Source organism: Anguilla anguilla, chromosome 14, assembly GCF_013347855.1.
Source record: "Anguilla anguilla isolate fAngAng1 chromosome 14, fAngAng1.pri, whole genome shotgun sequence".
Lineage (NCBI taxonomy): Eukaryota > Metazoa > Chordata > Actinopteri > Anguilliformes > Anguillidae > Anguilla > Anguilla anguilla.
In genome coordinates this window covers 12,373,289-12,390,626 of record NC_049214.1, presented here as the reverse complement: position 1 = coordinate 12,390,626, position 17,338 = coordinate 12,373,289, and the positions used below count along the sequence as shown (strand labels likewise).

The 17,338-nt window shown below is 38.6% G+C and overlaps 2 long non-coding RNA genes across 2 annotated transcripts in view; one reads left to right on the top strand and one right to left on the bottom strand.

Moving 5' to 3' along the window:
• Positions 1 to 17,338, top strand: part of LOC118212398 — a 190,871-nt gene that overhangs the window by 51,554 nt on the left and 121,979 nt on the right. The gene's annotated exons all lie outside the window — the stretch shown is intronic.
• Positions 1 to 17,338, bottom strand: part of LOC118212397 — a 51,587-nt gene that overhangs the window by 29,512 nt on the left and 4,737 nt on the right. Inside the window, exon 2 of the long non-coding RNA XR_004762211.1 lies at positions 3,282 to 3,366. This is a non-coding gene — a long non-coding RNA (uncharacterized LOC118212397). The remainder of the gene's footprint in view (positions 1 to 3,281; positions 3,367 to 17,338) is intronic.

Sequence of the window (17,338 nt, the reverse complement as noted above, 5' to 3'; positions counted from 1 at the left end):
CTACTTCTAGATTGACTAAAAAAAGAGTGCAAAAAAGTGCTATGCATAAATGAACATGTTGGCTGCACATCGCAGAATCTTTAATTCAATGCTTCAACCATAAAACTGACATGTTAACTGCAGCTGAATTACCTCCTATAAATGTTTGGCAACAACAGGAACTTCTCACTTTAAACCCATGGTTTTTACAGGTAGACTATTAATAAATATATTTATAATTTGAAGTCTATTGAGCATCTGTGTCATTTGGTGTTAAGAGAGCTCTGCCATCGGAGAATGTCCAACATCAGAAAAAAAGGGAGGAGAACCTCTACCAACAAAAAAATTGGTTCTGCTAAAAATAAAATGGTTTTCAGAATTTTGAGATAATCTCTGACTGGTTCACAATTGCATCAACAAGCCTATTTCACTACTGGGGATAAACAGATCTTCTCTGTTTTGGAAAACAATTTTGAGTGAGTATGGTGTGGAAAAATGAAAGGAGAGAATGAACAGTGAAAAAACGATGGACATAATTAACATGGCTATAAACCACACTGAGTATGCTTTGGGTGATTTTCTTTCCATTGGTGATGGACAAGTTAAGTTGAGCCTTGGCTTAGCTCAGCTACGGCTACTGTGTGTAGTAATATTTTACATAGAAATACATTGCTGTACTAAGTGTGCCTTTTTTGAAGGATTGTTCAAATTCAGTATTTAGTTTACATTTCATAACAGAAAAGCTGAATATATATGTCATTCATACCGAATAAGGAGATATTTATGGTGGCAGAATTTTTATGTATATACATATATCAACCATTCATATGCTACTCCTATGAGTGCTATTGATATTAATAAGCATAATTGTGGCTAGTATGTTTTAATTAAGATGATTTTCAGTAAGTTGCTGATTTGGCGGTCAACTGGCTGAATTTGCGGTGTTCAGGAAGTCTAAATATGCATTACTGCATTATTCTCTGTCTTCCTATTCCAATTTAATTTCAGGAATATTGTGCAGTTCAGGTTCATCTAAAGAACGTTTAACGGCTCAGCTGTGGCTTCGTGGACATATGTATTGGTAGACCACAAGCAGCACCTGGGTGGTCATGTTGTCTAGTGTTTTAGTTCATGCAGTGCAAAATCTTGCCACGCCATCTTAGAATACATCTAGCTAAATCTAGTGATGGCTTGTGATAGATGAACCAACCATGGGCTGTCAGTGGCTCAGTCAGGTAAACCAAAAATCATTTATATGGTAGAGAAAGAAGCATCTTTTTTTATTTTTTTGGCTAAGGCCAGTATTCAATCACCATTTTCTTAAGAGCACAGGAGTGGTAAGAGTACAAGAGCCTGATGGTACCCCTAGTCTTCAAGAAGGATTTTCTTAGACACAAATATTTCCAAAATGCGGCTGACTTTCAAGCCCATCTCCTATCTTATCTCTCAGCTTTCACACTAGAACCGTCCCTTAAATTGTAATGGGAGAATGTGTTTTCTTGTGCAGAGTGATAATATGCTCACTGAAGTGAGCTAATCACCGTGTTTTACTACGTTAAGCAAATTTGTTTGATTTGTTCAAATAGCTTTAGCTCCATAATGAAGCCTACCTCTCCATGGAAAATCTGTTAGAAAATAAGCTCCAAACTCAATAATACAAAGTGAAATAATAAATAGCTTTCACCCCTTTATTTAATCATAGAGTGGAAAAAAACATCAGCTGGAAATTACACTCCTGGACCTGAAGCTATCTTTTAAAGCTTTTGTGCAAATCATTCTCTGTTCGTATCACAGAAAGACTGTTGATTTACTGGCAAAGGCTGCGAGTCTATTAGAAAGCAAAGGTCTTGTAGTTTCACGTATTCTCCCTGGATTTTTCCCTCCTTTTTTGACACTGTAACTTCAGTTTAATTGGCTCTTCAGTGCATCCCACAAACAGCCGTCTGAGGGAGAAGGGTGCAGTCATTAAGTGGAGAGCCGCGTGCCGCCACTGACAGCCTACAGCATGTCTCCACTTCCTCCCACAGCTGGATACTCCCACCGAACGTGCCGCGGCCAGAGTGATTCAGCCATTCCGCTCGCTCAGGCGGCTCAGAAAAAAAAGGCGGTTATTTCCATCCGGAGCAGACCAATGGGAAGCCTAATCTTTCTCAGCGCTAGGCAAATTCCACAAATGTTTATCCGACTGAGCCAGAGGCCTTCATTAGAAGGAGTGTGTTCTATTTTGATGATGTCATTGCATGCCTCACTGCTGGGGCATGTGGAAGTCTTTCTCATATTCTTTCATTACAGTGTAAGCCCTGTATATCACCTTTGTGTTGACGTATTGACTATATTGACCAATTAAAAGCAGTAAAATAAAGAAATCAAACATTGATTGATCTCACAAATAATTTATAATAACCGGAACTTGCTGATTTTTATTATTATTATTATTTTTTAAATTAAACTTTATAGCTCAAAGTTCGTTTGCGAAACGGAGCAGCAACTGTCTGCCAAATATCAATGCAGGGGGTTATTTACACGTCCATAACCATTGCTTTCGTGACTGCAGCTACTACCTCATATTAAAGCATAACATAGTTTTTCCATAAGTCAATGGGGACCCTAATGGTAAAATGGGTCGGCAGTTGATATTGCCCATTGCCTGTTTGACCAAATTCCCCAGAAAATCTGATTTATGTTTACTGTGTACTTTGGTGCGACGCCATATTTGATTTTGCCAAAATGTTCAACTTATTATGTTGCAGGAATCTGTGCAAAGGCATAGACCACACGGGTCAGCATGTAACACACACATGCCTAAGCACTTGTGCTTGTACTAATACATAATACACATGCGCACATGCACCCACAAATGTGTACACAGACATATGCAAACATGCATTCACTCTCCTACACATATACACAGGCCGCCATTGTAAATAAGATTTTGTTCTTAATGACTTGCCTGGTGAAATAAAGGTGAAATAAAAAATATATGCCATATGAGAAACACTCACATTAATAGAGGCGCTAATACACCAGAATGTCCAGGGGTCGGAAAGTAAAAGTTCTGCCATGATTCTTTCACCTCTGAGCTCAGCCAGCTAATTTCACTAGTTCTACCTCGTGGTTGAAGAATTGTGCTAATTAGAAAATCCAGGGACAAAATACTGGGTAGGATTTTACCTTTCTGAACCTGGATTTTCCACCCCTGTACTGCACACATACACTCACACACACACACACACACACACAAATGCAATGAAACATCGCACCCACAGCACTCGTAGCTATAGAGTTGTCTAACTACCACTGACCTTGTGCTGGCTTCAGGAACTCTCAAACAGGTCTTCTTCTGCTCTGTCCCAGCAGATGAACCATGGCCTTCCTTACCCCTGCCTCCTGCCACACACGAGAAGTCGCACAAAAATGCATGAATGTTAGCTTAAAAAAAGACCAGTTTTACTACCACCAGAAAGACTTTCACTGCTGTGAAACCAACTGGGGTCCGTTTCCCAATCTTCTTTAAACACGCTAGCGATAATACTTTTTAACATAAGCCATGATAGCATTAGTTATATAAGATTGCCATCAGCAAATGTGCCAAAATATTTGATCTTTTAACCTCATCTTAATGAAGAAGTGATATTTTCTGGACATAGCTTTTGCAATAACGCTACGCTGGTGTTCTGCTGTGAGAACTCTAAGAATGTGCGGAGGCCACGGTATTGAGTGGCTGTTACACAAGCCACTCCCAGGCCCTCAGATGTGCAGCAGGCGCATGCTGAAGTTTTGTCGCAAAGCTCCGCGGCGCTAACGACGTGGCCCCTTGTCAAAGCCTCATCAGAGAGTTTCCGTCAGGGTCCCTGGAGCTGGCGCCAGCAGCAGCAGCAGCAGCCTGTATCGAAGATCTGAGATTGGCTGTGTGAACGATATTTAATAAACGTGCAGCCCCCCCCCCCCCCCCCCGCCCCATGGGCCTTCAGCAGCACCTAGCCACCATGTCGGGCCTCACGTTAGAGAGAGATTCGGGAGAGCCTCGCGTGTGTAGTACCAATGTCCCAGAGATTTCAACTTTTTATTGGTTTATTTATATGGCACTGTTCATACTTTGCATTCAAAGCACTGTGGAATGATTTTATTGGAAGACAGCCTCTACAACATGCAGTGACCACAGTGCTTTTGCCATGGCACTTTAAGTCATGGCGGCAGCCCGCCATTTTACCTTCGCTCAGTGTAAAACTTTTGTTTGTATTTTCACATTGACAGCAGTAATGATGGCAAGAGCTGAAACATTTTCACATATACACTAGACATCCTGTCTGTCCAAACAATTCCTGCAATTTACAGTTGAGAGCACTGTTTTTAATCTCGCCTTTTTGACTGATGGGTTGATTCATTTTCTCAAAGGGGTAACTAACAGTAAAATGGAAGCTACCTGGTCAATTTAAGCTAATTTGGCTAAACATTTGGTTGGCTTTTTCCAGAAAACTTAAATATACGAATATACGAACAACTCAATAATTGTTCCAAGAGCAGAATGTGATCGAACTTACACTATCAATGCCCAACATTCTGCACAGTCTGGCATGTCCTTACGCTAGAGAAAATAACAGCTTCTGTGAAATGTCAAAGAACCAAAAGGGTTTTTAAGGTGGGCCAGAGAGTCAAAAGTGATTTTAGAGCGAGCCGAGATGGATTCGCCATCAAGGAGTGAAAGGCTCGTGGCCCTGCTTACCCACAGCACAGCCCTATTGAGAGCTTTGGCTTGTTGCGGCACATTCAGAAAGCACATCACGCCACACAGACCTGACATTCTGCGGCAGGGATTAGGAGAGTGTCACAGGAAAATGACCAGAACAAAACTGCTTACAGGAAGTACCCATATTGTGAAGCCAGGGCGCTGAGCGGAATTAGCTGACGGGGGCTGGCTTGGTTCACTCAAGTGTGACTTCAGCTCTGAGCTGGTGGACAGGTGGGGAGGGTGGGAGGTTTCTCAGAAACAGCAAAAAAAATTAAAGAAAATTATGAAAAATACATGCAGTTGTTTGTTTGTAACGCGCTAAACAAATGAGCGCTCCTGGCAGATGGGCAGCTATTAGTAATGGGCTCTGTCTGCTAAATTAGCAGACCCCAGACCTTTCACAAATTCACCTGGATTAAGGAACAACTCCGTGGGCAAAAGAAGCCATCAGGATTCACCTCACCATGACAATACGACAAGAAGAGATTTCACTTAAATTTTGTTCTTTCCGCTTTTAGCCTGAAATATTTGTGCTTAATTAAATGATTTAATTGCAATAATGAGATATGAATAGAAATTTGACTTAAGTGACAGTTGAATGTGATAACAGTACTTTCCAAACAAAATCTGTGATGTGATGAACCTGCATCCATGAGCAGAATTCCCAAAACTCAGGGATTTTTTTGTAAAAATTGAGGAAACCTGATGTCTTATAATTTTCATATTACACTTGAGTATCAACTATCAAAAAATCGATCATCTTGAAAACTGCTATATTTTCGACAGCCCTGTCTCTGACCCGAGCCCGGTTTACAGGTGTGGGCATTCCATTGATATGCAAATGAGTTATACATCGCGCATAAACGCCATGGCTCTGGTTGCCTGGTTGCACAATACATCTCTGCAGATGATGTGGCTAGTTCGGCTCAATTATTAGCTTTGGGTCCTTTCACAAAGTGATGTATTGTGATATGTTGCATTTTGAACTCTGTAAACTACAGGTGTCTTACCAAAATATTATTCTTACCAATTTATGGTTTATGGTTGCTCTCAGATGACAAATAATCACTGCTCAACAACAAGCAGGAAGCTGAGCAATGTCCGATCAGATTTTTGTTCATAATGTCAATATATGTGAAAAATACTTTAGCTATCTTTGAACCTTACCCGAGGTCCATAGATAACATTGGTGCTACCATACATAGCATTCATGCTAGTGTATAACATTGCGAACAGCTTGTTGAAGCACGTCATGTATAGCTGCACATACAAGATGGACACGTTTCTTTTACAAATGTTTATTTGCATGTTAATTATACAAATACATCAGAAATAATCAACCCACTCATAGATTCTAGTTTAGAGGATTTCTAGCATAGAGCATATATAGTTGACACAGTTCAGTGCTAGATGCTAGTAACTAGTGAGACTTAATTTATGACATACAGTCAAGCGATCAACCACAAGATGATGCTGTTATGGAAGATGCCTTGCTACATCTGGCATAAGATGGTGAATAGTAGGTTTAATTTGCCTAGCAAAGTGTATGTTCCTGCTTGTGTTGTTACATTATCGTACGTAGTGAGCCGAACAAAAACATGGCTAACATGGCTAACATATCTTGCTATGCAACTAACTTGTGTCTTGTTTGTGTCTTGTTTTTCCCAGAATTGTTGTTCTCATTACATTCTATATTTGCATAGCCCCCTTTTTTAATGAAGTATGAAAGTCAGGTTGTCTGAAACTTCCTGCTGGTTAACTGAACCAAGTCAAAATAAAAATTTGAAAGGATTTTATCCATGCAGAGGTGTTATTATTGCTTTGGGGTAATGCCATGACTGTCAGTACCCCAAACATGTGTATAATTGAAAATTTGTGGTTTTTGTTAAGCACTTCATGATGGAAGGCATTACACTGCATAAAATCAAACTTATATAAAATGTTTATTTTAACCCAAAACAAAATGACCCTCATTGACAAAATAAACTTTTTGTCTTTCATTCTGGAATTCATATGTATTCATATTTATCACCAAATGTCAAAAATAAAGCATACAGATGTAATGCTGATTAAATGTGATGACATATGAAAAATTATGGAACTTTATGAGAAACCTAATAATTTAAAACCAGCACTGAAAGATATTAGTTATCTGTCTAAAATATTTCAGATATATATTTAGATAAGCCCTTGTTTATCAAAGTGATGGTTGCAATTTGGTGCATTATTCATGAATTTTACCAAACAAATTTCACCCATATTTTACATAGTTTTCATGCATAGTGTAGATAACATTGTCACGTATATTCATCATTTCAGTCCCTGAAAAAAATAAACTGCATGAATGTATGCCTTTGACATATATTCTTGAACTTCCATGACATCACGTCTTATGACTAATGACCCAAGTATTACACTGACTGGCAGCACAAACGTTCCTTACTGTAATGAGAGAGAGAGATTGATAGATGTTCTTCTCTAAATTTCTTTGAATAAATCCAGCAGCATATACACTCATCTAAGTGTATATGTAATGGACAGTATAGTATGTAAAAAAAAAAAAAAGTTCACCATGTATTTGAAATTCACCATAGAAAGGTAGCCTAGCATTTTATTTTTGCTACATAAAAGATAAAATAGTATGACACACACACTCACTGACTCATGGAACGCCATAGTGTAGCTCAGAGATGCCTTTAATGGTCATGGGAGATCATATTCAGATTTTCACAAATGTGTGAATATTCTCCGGAGTAAATAACAACCTGTGGTGATTTTAATTTGGACTGTTATGCCGTGGACTGGAGAAAAATGGAAAAACATATTTTTATTGTTTATAATCACTCTGGGGAAACCAGAGATGTTACTGTACACTCTGACATGGCGCAAAGAGTTAGTTGAATGTGGAAATGTATTAGACCTGAATGGTTTTCTTCAGCCCTGGTGCTCAGAAGTCATGGACATTTGTAGATGACAGAATGGCATGCTACTGATATTTCATTGATTTCATTCAGCGAGTGTGGATTTATTTGTCTTTAATTGCTGTGTGGCAGCTTCTTCATCAATGAAAACCTGAGCAAGGTTGTATCGTTCACATTATAGTGTATGAATACTCAACATTTATTGGAAAGCTCTAGGTAGAAGACAGTAACTGATGACTAAGATTTAGGGCTAAAAATTTGAGAGCATTTGCAGAAGAAAGTGCAACACAATATGATTTTACAGGGATTGATTCCCATCTCACAGCACCTGTGAAAGTATGCTCGTATGCATACCCGACCCCAATGCAAATCAAGAACGCAGAATAAACCACAGGTGTCAAAACAACTGCTACAACAATGAAGGTGTCCGATAACTCTGAGTCCAAGGGCAGAATGACTGCCTGCAGCGAATCAGTACTGTTTTTGTGTGGAGACCATGTGCTTCTTAAGCGAGTGAGATCCAAACTGATCAGGAGAAGGACATCAAGGTTTGCTGCACTTTTGATGGTAATGGTGTGTTGTATCATCATTTCAAATTTCAGTGTCACTAGGGAAAAAATCTTTGGGGAGTGGCTTAGGGGGTCATCAACAAGTGACTCATTGTGAGGGTTTGGGGTTTGGGAGCTGGGTGGAGAGAATGATAAGGGGTACAAGGCCAGAGGCTGGTCATTTCCAGAAATAAAATGGAAAAAAAAAACTGTGTACATTTTAGAAAATCTAATAAAAATCTTTTTGAATGTTCGGCCACATCCAAGAATACTGTCTCTAAGGTTCTTATTTTCTTCTGCCCCTGGGTAGCCCTGGGTGCCTGCAGAACCGAAATGGCAGTGTGATGTGGCTTTTCTGTGGCTGGGAAGGTGTTCCTGCTCTGGAGAGTGAGTCTGACAGGGTGGAGGTGGGGCTTGAAGGGGAAGGAAGGCACTCTGAGCCGTGTTCTGAATGCAGAGATGGGGAAGACAACATGGAGGAGTCCTGTAGGTGCCCAGCCAAGCTCAATGGGAAAACCTGTACTACACTATGGCATGAGCAAGCAATGACCTATACCATACTGTACGATAGCATGAGAAAGCAATGACCTGTACTATACTACAGCATGAGCAACTAATGAACCATAGTATACTACCAAACGAGCATACTATGGAATGAGCAACCAGAAAACCTGTACTATATTATGGCATTAACAAAAATGGGTTGTTTTCATTTTTTTCTTTAAGGCGTATGGGGCAGCTGGTCTCATTACATCTCTCTTTACAAATTCAACACTTTATTGCACACGACCACGGGATCCCATCACAGAATATAGATTTTAGTATAAAATCACAGTATAAAATGTGTAGACAAATGTAAAAAAGAAGCTATTTCAAGACACAAGGCTGTAAAAATAGCAGGAGCCTAGGCAGTGTTATTATCCACACAAACACATTTTTTTTCTCCCACCCATTTCTAAAGACTTTAAACTGGCTAAAATTGATCAGGACACATCCATCACTTTTCACTGTGAATGCTTGAGATTCTCCTATGTTAATTTGGCTGAATGTCGTACAATACCAATTATGTGTTCACAGCTATTATAAAACACGTTCAGCTATCTACATGCTGTTTACACTTTTTTATTTAGCAGCAATTAGCTCAGCATCTTCCGTTCACAGTCTGGCTGAACATTCACTCCTAATCAAGATGAAATCTCATCTAATCCAAGTGAGCTTGAGCAAAGAATTTCCTGCTCTTCTGAATTCTGTGGCTATGAGGTGTCGCTCTGGAATTTGCAGGTACCAGAATGTGTATACACGTGTCACTTGGTTCAAGATCTCACACTCATGGAAGTCAAAAGAGCAGGAGCATCTTTTCTGAAGCTCTCACATTTTCAGAAAGATATCCTTGAACCACTGAGCTTTTAATATGGAAAGACAGAGCTGGAGGGGTGATGACGGTAGCATGCAGCAACATGTTATTGAACAGGTCTCCCTGTTTGCATGCCAGCTTCTTGGCATATGGGCTTTCGTGACTTCCAAGATGGAATTAAATGCAAATGGCAGCATCCACAAGATCATTTCAGCCTTGACCAAGTCCTCTGAAATAACCATAACGAGAGAAGGAATAAGGTAGGCTACCCTGTAGGATTCACTAAAAGCCACCAGTTTAAATGGCCTTGCCCAGGAGAGCCTTTACATGAAAAAAAGACAGGCTGTGCTTTTAACAGACACATCACAGTACACATCACAGTAGACTCACTCATAAAAAATTTTTTTTTAAAGCATATGTCAATCAAAAAACATATTGGCATGCAAAAAATACTAAAAAGCATCCTTTATAATGCATTCAACATAAAATGTACCATTTACGCATATGCTTTGTCTTGGTGAACTTATATTCTGCCTGTCATGAGATACATGTGACTATGTTTCCAAAGAAAATCATATATATATATATATATATATATATATATATATATATATATACACACACACACACACACACACACACACACACCACAGGATATGTCTGTTTTTTTGTATTATGCCATATGGCTTATTGTTTTTCTCTATACGGAATTGTATACACTTTAAGTGCATAGTATTGAATTTAGTATTGCCAATTTCTGCATTGCGGCTGGCATCTGCTGTCACAAACATACTACCTTTTATGCTGCTCATAGCTTTCCCTTATTCTGCTGTGATGTGCTATTGAGCCAGAATGACAGAATAATTGTGCAGTTGGGCGGTGAATGCACCTCCCAGAAATTCCAAATGTTGCAAATTATTCTTCTGCTTGTTTTAAGAAAGACATGACAGTATGAACCATCCAATCCCAAATCTGCTCTTCTGTCCATATAAAAAAAGTGAGCAATCGCAAAATCAAATATCTGCCTCTAAAAAGACAGTACAGTCAGAAATTCTGGTGGGTATATGTAACGCTTCTATTGATTGTGGCACAGTAATGGCTAAAGCAGCGTGCCACTCCCAGTGCTCATGGAAACAAACCATATGCAGCCACACATGTACAAACGACATGCACACACACACATCACAATATTGAAAAAGAAAATCAGCTGTTTCAAAGGCATCGTCTGACACGGTTATCTGCAAATTCCAGTATAATTATTTGAAGAAAAAATAAATAATTGCTCACTTCACCTTGGGTATGTCAGGGACAGGATGCTACCAGCAGCAACACTGTGATTTGGAGTCCTGTGAATTATGCATGCAAATCTGGCGCATGGCATGCATGGGGAGCCGTGACGCTAATTAGAAAACGGCATTCGCAGCAACGCGCACTCATTGTTTAGTGACACATGCAAACCGAGCGGTGTGTGTATGTGTGTGCCAGCAGACATTTTAGGTCTACCCCCTTGTTCACCACTGTCAAAGTCATAAGATGGTGGCATATTGCAAGTATTGCCTCAGCAGCAAGCAAGACATTACAGTGCTGTGCCCCCCGCCCCCCCCCCCAAATACTTTCATGGTTATACAGGGCACGTGGGGTTACATTCTAATGAATTTATAATTCACTGTTCTAATAAAGCCTTTGTGCAAATGCACTTGTATTTGCTTCAGCCATTTCCGATCACATTCTTCTCAAAGTGGCTAAATTCACACAGGGTTTATTTTTCATGCTCAGATAAATATGACTTTGCAATACCAGGGCACTGACAATTTGATGTTTAATTACAAAATAATCGGCAGTCGGTGTAAACAAAGAAGCCATGATGATCTTCATTAGGAGGAGGAGCTTGACAAAGAAATCATTTTCTTACTTAACAATTCTGCATTTTTCAGACTCTTATTGTTTTGTCTTTACCATATCAGCAATATAGCTCTTAATTAAAGGTCTGTTTAGCCTGCAGTTTTATGAAATCTGTCTTATTATGACTATGTGTGTATAAGAAGACTCTAATTTAATTCTAGCATCACACCCATACATGTGTTTAGGTCAGTTAAAAAGATAAGCCCAGACTCTCAGATATTTGGAATTAATCAGGATGAATACATAATTGATGTGAATATATAATTTATATAATTTCATCTTCTGGCTATGAAATCGTACTGCAGGGTGCCGATATAGTTTAAACACACAATAAACACAGCATTTACTGGTGGCTTGGACAAAGCTACAGTACCAATTTACAGTTGGTACTCAAAGCATTGTAGATGGCATATTATCCCATTAAATATTACTGTACAAAGGGCAACACTAAGGTATGCACAGCAAAAAGGGTGAAATCACTTTTGGAATAGTACATTTTACAATGAAAGAGTATATTTTCCACTCTTGTTGGCTCATATAAACACTGTCAATTTTAAATTTAGAAAAGAGACATGCTTTCTTAATTCATGGGATTTCAGCCCCAGCATGGTCACCAACATTCTAATCGCGTACAGGTTTTACATACAAAAATGAACAATTAATTAATCAGCAGCAGTTAAAATATGTTGGTGAATAGTACACTTATGGTGGCATTACATCATCCACAAGTCATCTGAAAAGCTGACAATTAGTGTGAGAGAATATATATTTTTATAATAGGTTTTTTTTTTCAAAATATTAGTCTGAATATCAAAGAAAAAATTATTAATTTAATCTTAAGTAAGCACAGTCCCACAATGAATTAAAATATGATTAAAAACACTTGCAGATAAATTTCATGAATTGACCTTCACTTTTTTTCTGAAATGATAAATCTTGAAGCTCACATTTGAAAAACATCTTTTTGCCACACATTTGATTTCATCCACCTATACTAAATTCCTTTAACCTTTTACAAAGCAGATGATATTATATATAGAAAACTATCCTTAAAGATCGGGTGACAGCTGTACCCCAAAATAGTAAAGTAAAGCACTGGGGTTTCCATTCAGACACACACAGTAGTGTGTAGTGTGTAGGTGTAGAAGCAGCTCTAGGCCCCGGGTTCATGTGTGAGGTGCACTAATGCTGTGCTGACTCCCAAACTGAGCACTTGGACCTGCTTGCTTTAATCAGAAAGGCGTATTTTAAATACTTTGTGACACATTGGCTTGGATTCAATCAACATTTCTCACTAACTTTGATTTACAAATAAATGCTAGCATTCCTTTTCGCACAAACACAGTCTTGCTAGTTATTTGTGGTATCAGCTGGATTTGCCAAACTGGGAAAAAAAAAAAAAAAATTATTTTATTGTGAATCAAAGTTAAGGACAGATTCAATCCAGTCCCTTTTTTACTGGGGTTAAGGAACCCTCCCAACCATAACTAAAGAAATGCAAGCAATACGCATCCCTTCCATCCAAAAGCATGCCAACATTCTCCTATCAAGCAGTTTTCCATGGAGACAGTGACACAACAACAGGAAGCCTTAAACTCTAGCACCCAGATTACAGTGAGACTAAAGTGCATTTGCTCTAAAAAATAAAATAAAAAAGAGGGGAGGGGGCTGGAGAAAAGCATTCCACACAGATGCCCAAATGCCTCCAACGATGGGTCTGAATCACTTCCTGCACTGGCCTTCTCTTAATCCTCCCTGAGACCTCGTGGGACCAATAACCAGCAAAGCTTTGATTTTAAGGACTACTGACCTGTTGCGCCATGTTTAAAGGCAATTAAAAGGAACCACTTTGGTAAAAAAAAAAAATAATAATGCCAATTATTAATGTTGCAGATGGCGATTAATAAAATGAGAGAGAAGGGCTGGATGTGCCCTACGGGTCTGTGTTCTCTCTATTTTGAGACCTGGGGTAACTCGTGATGACAGGAGAGAGGCTGGGCTCAGTTTATTATTTTGCCAACTACTTACATCACTTTGTTCATAATAACTCTAATGTGACACAGACTATTTAAAGACAAGATTGCATTTACATACCCCCATATTTGTACATCTTATTTGTTTAATTTTATTGGACATGCGTCATGCATATACTTTTATAATGTCAGAATAATTTAATATCAGAATAAGCTTACATTGGGCCTTATATGAAATATATTCTTTTTTGTCATATATACGTACATATAGCAAGGGTTCAATATAAAATGTTCCATGAAATACCAGTAAAATACATTAAAAAATTATAAATCTCACTCTACATAAGACACATCCTTGCTCTCTGCAAGCATTATGTTTGCCAGCAGCCTGACCTACTACACCACTACAGTTTCCAGCACGTGCACTGTGAGCTCACCACACTGTTTCCATAGCAACACCAATCAGAGGAGGGGAAGCCCATTGCACACAGGAGAGGTGCGCCAAGATCCGAGAGATGGGCGTATTTACTTCACACCAAAGGGTTGCTTGTTTAACAGCTTTCACCCCATATACCTGATAATATGTATATATGTATATATATATATATATATAACGCACACAAACACATATAGCTTTAATTGACCTGTCACTAATTTTACCAGATTTTCATTTAACCAGATAATGTTTTTAATGTTTGTCCACATATCCACAATTAAATATCTTAATTTTTTGAATTCAGTATTCAGTATAAGTAATTGACCCATAATAGCTCTTAGCATTATAACTCTTTGTACAGTGCCCTGGGTTTTGTATTTATCAAAGAAGTTTGAATTGCTGTGTCGTGTGCTAACATGTTGAGTAACAGATTTATCAATTATAAACACAAATGAGTGCACACACACAGATACACATGCACACGCGCACACACACACACACACACACACACACACACAAAAAGACAGACAGAAGTCCATTAATCATTTGTCGCATTAACTGAGCCCAAACCCCACACACACACAACTTTTATGAAACATTCCAATGCATTGGGGCAACCAGTCTTCTGGGGCCTAGGGGTTGTTGGCACATTCAAGTTCAGGTCTTGAGACACCAGCATATTGAAAAGCCAATAGCAGTACCCCCAACTTCATGAGTATTTGTCAAGAACTCCGCAACATTAAACATTTCAAGAAAATCTCAGCAACAAAGGAATCAACCCAGGAACCTACATTACCACATGCTGCTTTGTTTTATAGTACTAGCTCAGAAATACGTTTTACCTTGAAATCTACAACTTGATAAAGGTAATTTGAGGAATTTGAGAAACAGATTTTTCAGCCAAGTTAGTCAAGTGGCCTGAAAATCTGTATGTCCTATCTACATACCCCATAGTTCCAACTGAAAATACTTTTTTTATATATATATATTTGTAAAGTTTGGCTGATTTAAAAAAAACTGGTGTTGTGTGAGGCCAGTGCCTTTTGTGAAATAGTGCCTGTTTTTATTTTTGTGATTAGCCCATTGTGCGTGAGAGTATAACTTGTTATTATTATCATAGTAAATGTTCAGCTGTGAAGGTTGCCCTGCAGAGGAAAGCAGTGTTTAAAAGGTTTGCCGATAAGTTAACACAGTAAACAATGCATCCTACTGATAATTGCAGTGTGAAACTTCAATGTTCAGGGTAATTTTCTGAATACGATCGCAACTAGTCCTTTGACATTTTTTATTGAGACCTGTCTGGGTTTCATTTTAAAGATTTTGATGAAGTCCTACATGTTACTGTAAACACATAAACCTACTAGCTCATATCAATTTTTATTCAAATGAGATTGAAACAGGATGAACCAAACTTCAAATGTGCAAACGATGATTATAAAAGCTGTGTGCTTCATATCATTCCCAATGGCCTAGAATTGCAGCATATACTGTATACGTAAATGTCCAACAGAAATTGTACAAGGTAGGGAACGGGGCTGTCTTTTTTTTTTACACACATATAGTACAGTTACATTAAAAGTGTTAGATTCTAAGCGTTTGATAAGCATTTGCCTTATTGTTGTACTTCCAACACTTCTTTCGATTCTAGACCTTAACTGCTGAAGCTTGTACAGTAAGGAAAGGACACTAGTCACAATCAGCTATTTCAATGACTGAAAGGCCCTGTAACACTTGGTAACCCACTAGTTACCAGAACTATGTTCTCATTTGAATAGCAAACACATTCTGTTTGAGAGTACGGTTTTTAAAGCAGGGAGTCTACGAAAAGACGTGTTCTGTCTGGGATTGTTTCTCAAGTATAACGGTATTTTTAAACAATCCGCAACCTTCGCAGCCTCTTGCCAGGTTCACACTTTTAATTTTGTAACATAGGCCTACACCCTAAAAGCAAACTGAACGTGAAATGTCTTCTGTCCTCTGTAAATAATTTGCTCAATGCATCTAGTCACTACGAATCGTAGTGTACGATAAATAGATAGCACGTCCGTATACATTAGCAGCTCCTGACCCCACACTTTAGGAAAACAGAGAAATTACCTAATCCTTGCTTTTTTTTTTTTTTTTTTTACAACGAACTTTCTAACCTCTTTAATTTTTCCCAATACACCTTTCTTGACTTAAGGAGCAACGATAGACCGGTTGTTTAAAATATATATATTTAGTTACACATCTTTTCAATAGTAGGCTACATAATCGTGAAATAGATATAATATTTTTTTGGTATGATTCGGCTATATATATACCATCTCTGTGAAAATACGGTAAAGAATTTGACAATGAGCTTTACTCTATGTGAATTTAAACACCCCCTCCCCCTCCCCCCCCCCCCCAAAAAAAAAAAAAAGAAGAAGAAGAAAATAAAATAAATAAACAAAATTTGAAAACGAAGTAACAACCCACCAACCCCCAAAGTAGGCTATATGGTCTACAGGGCATGAAGGGTCAGTCGTCAGGCACGTGTACTCACGGTCAAGTCCAAGTAACGCACAACCGTCCCCAGTAAAATTATGGTTAGTGTTCTTCCTTAAACGCATAGATGCATCTGTTTGTCATCTTTAACCACACTTAACTTGTAGCAGTGATGTTACTATACAAATATAGCCTACAAATAGCGCATCCTTCAAATATCTATATGAAGTCACGGTCAGTAAGCATTTAGAATGCAGTATATTGTACTCTTCGTTTAAACGACAAACACCTGTCTAGGTGGGACATAATAATAATAATAATAATAATAGTAATAATAATAATAATTCCGTGTACCATGTTGAACTTGTACCATGTTGTGACAAGTTCAAAATCAATTTCAGCCAGCATTCTTTGCGCAAGATTTACAATATGAATAAACTACGCTTTGATTTGCTTTTCCTTTCTGTCGCTGCCAATAAATTCTTATCGCGATTGAATGTTTTTAAAACATCAATTTTTTTTCTGTTCCGTACACACACTTAATTAAGCACTCTTATTAAAAATTCTAACTGTTGCCACTCCAAATTTGGAACCAGCGTCTGCTGTGGGTGGGAAACATTGCCACCTTCTTAAGTGATGCAGATGAGTCTGGGACTCTAGTGGTTTTTCATGACCTAGGTCGCCCCCACCCCCAACTCTGACAGCGCTGTCTGTCATATTCAGCCCCTGCACAACATTGCCACTTGCCCTCGAGCGTGGGAATGGGAGGCTCCGGCCGTTCACATCTCCTTCAGTCCGTTTAACGGAATCAATTAAGCAAGGCCAACTCCTCTCTCCCTACCCATTCCATTTTTGTCGGGTTCACCTACGTCCTAATTATTTCAGTTTGTGAGGCCGTTTCCTATTTAGAGTCGATCACGCCGAAGTAAAAAGTAATGGATGCGCGCGCGTGTTCCTCCATGTTCAATTTAATTTCAATGCTACGGGTCCTTTGACAAGGGTCTGTTTGGCCCTGTTCCTTGATGGA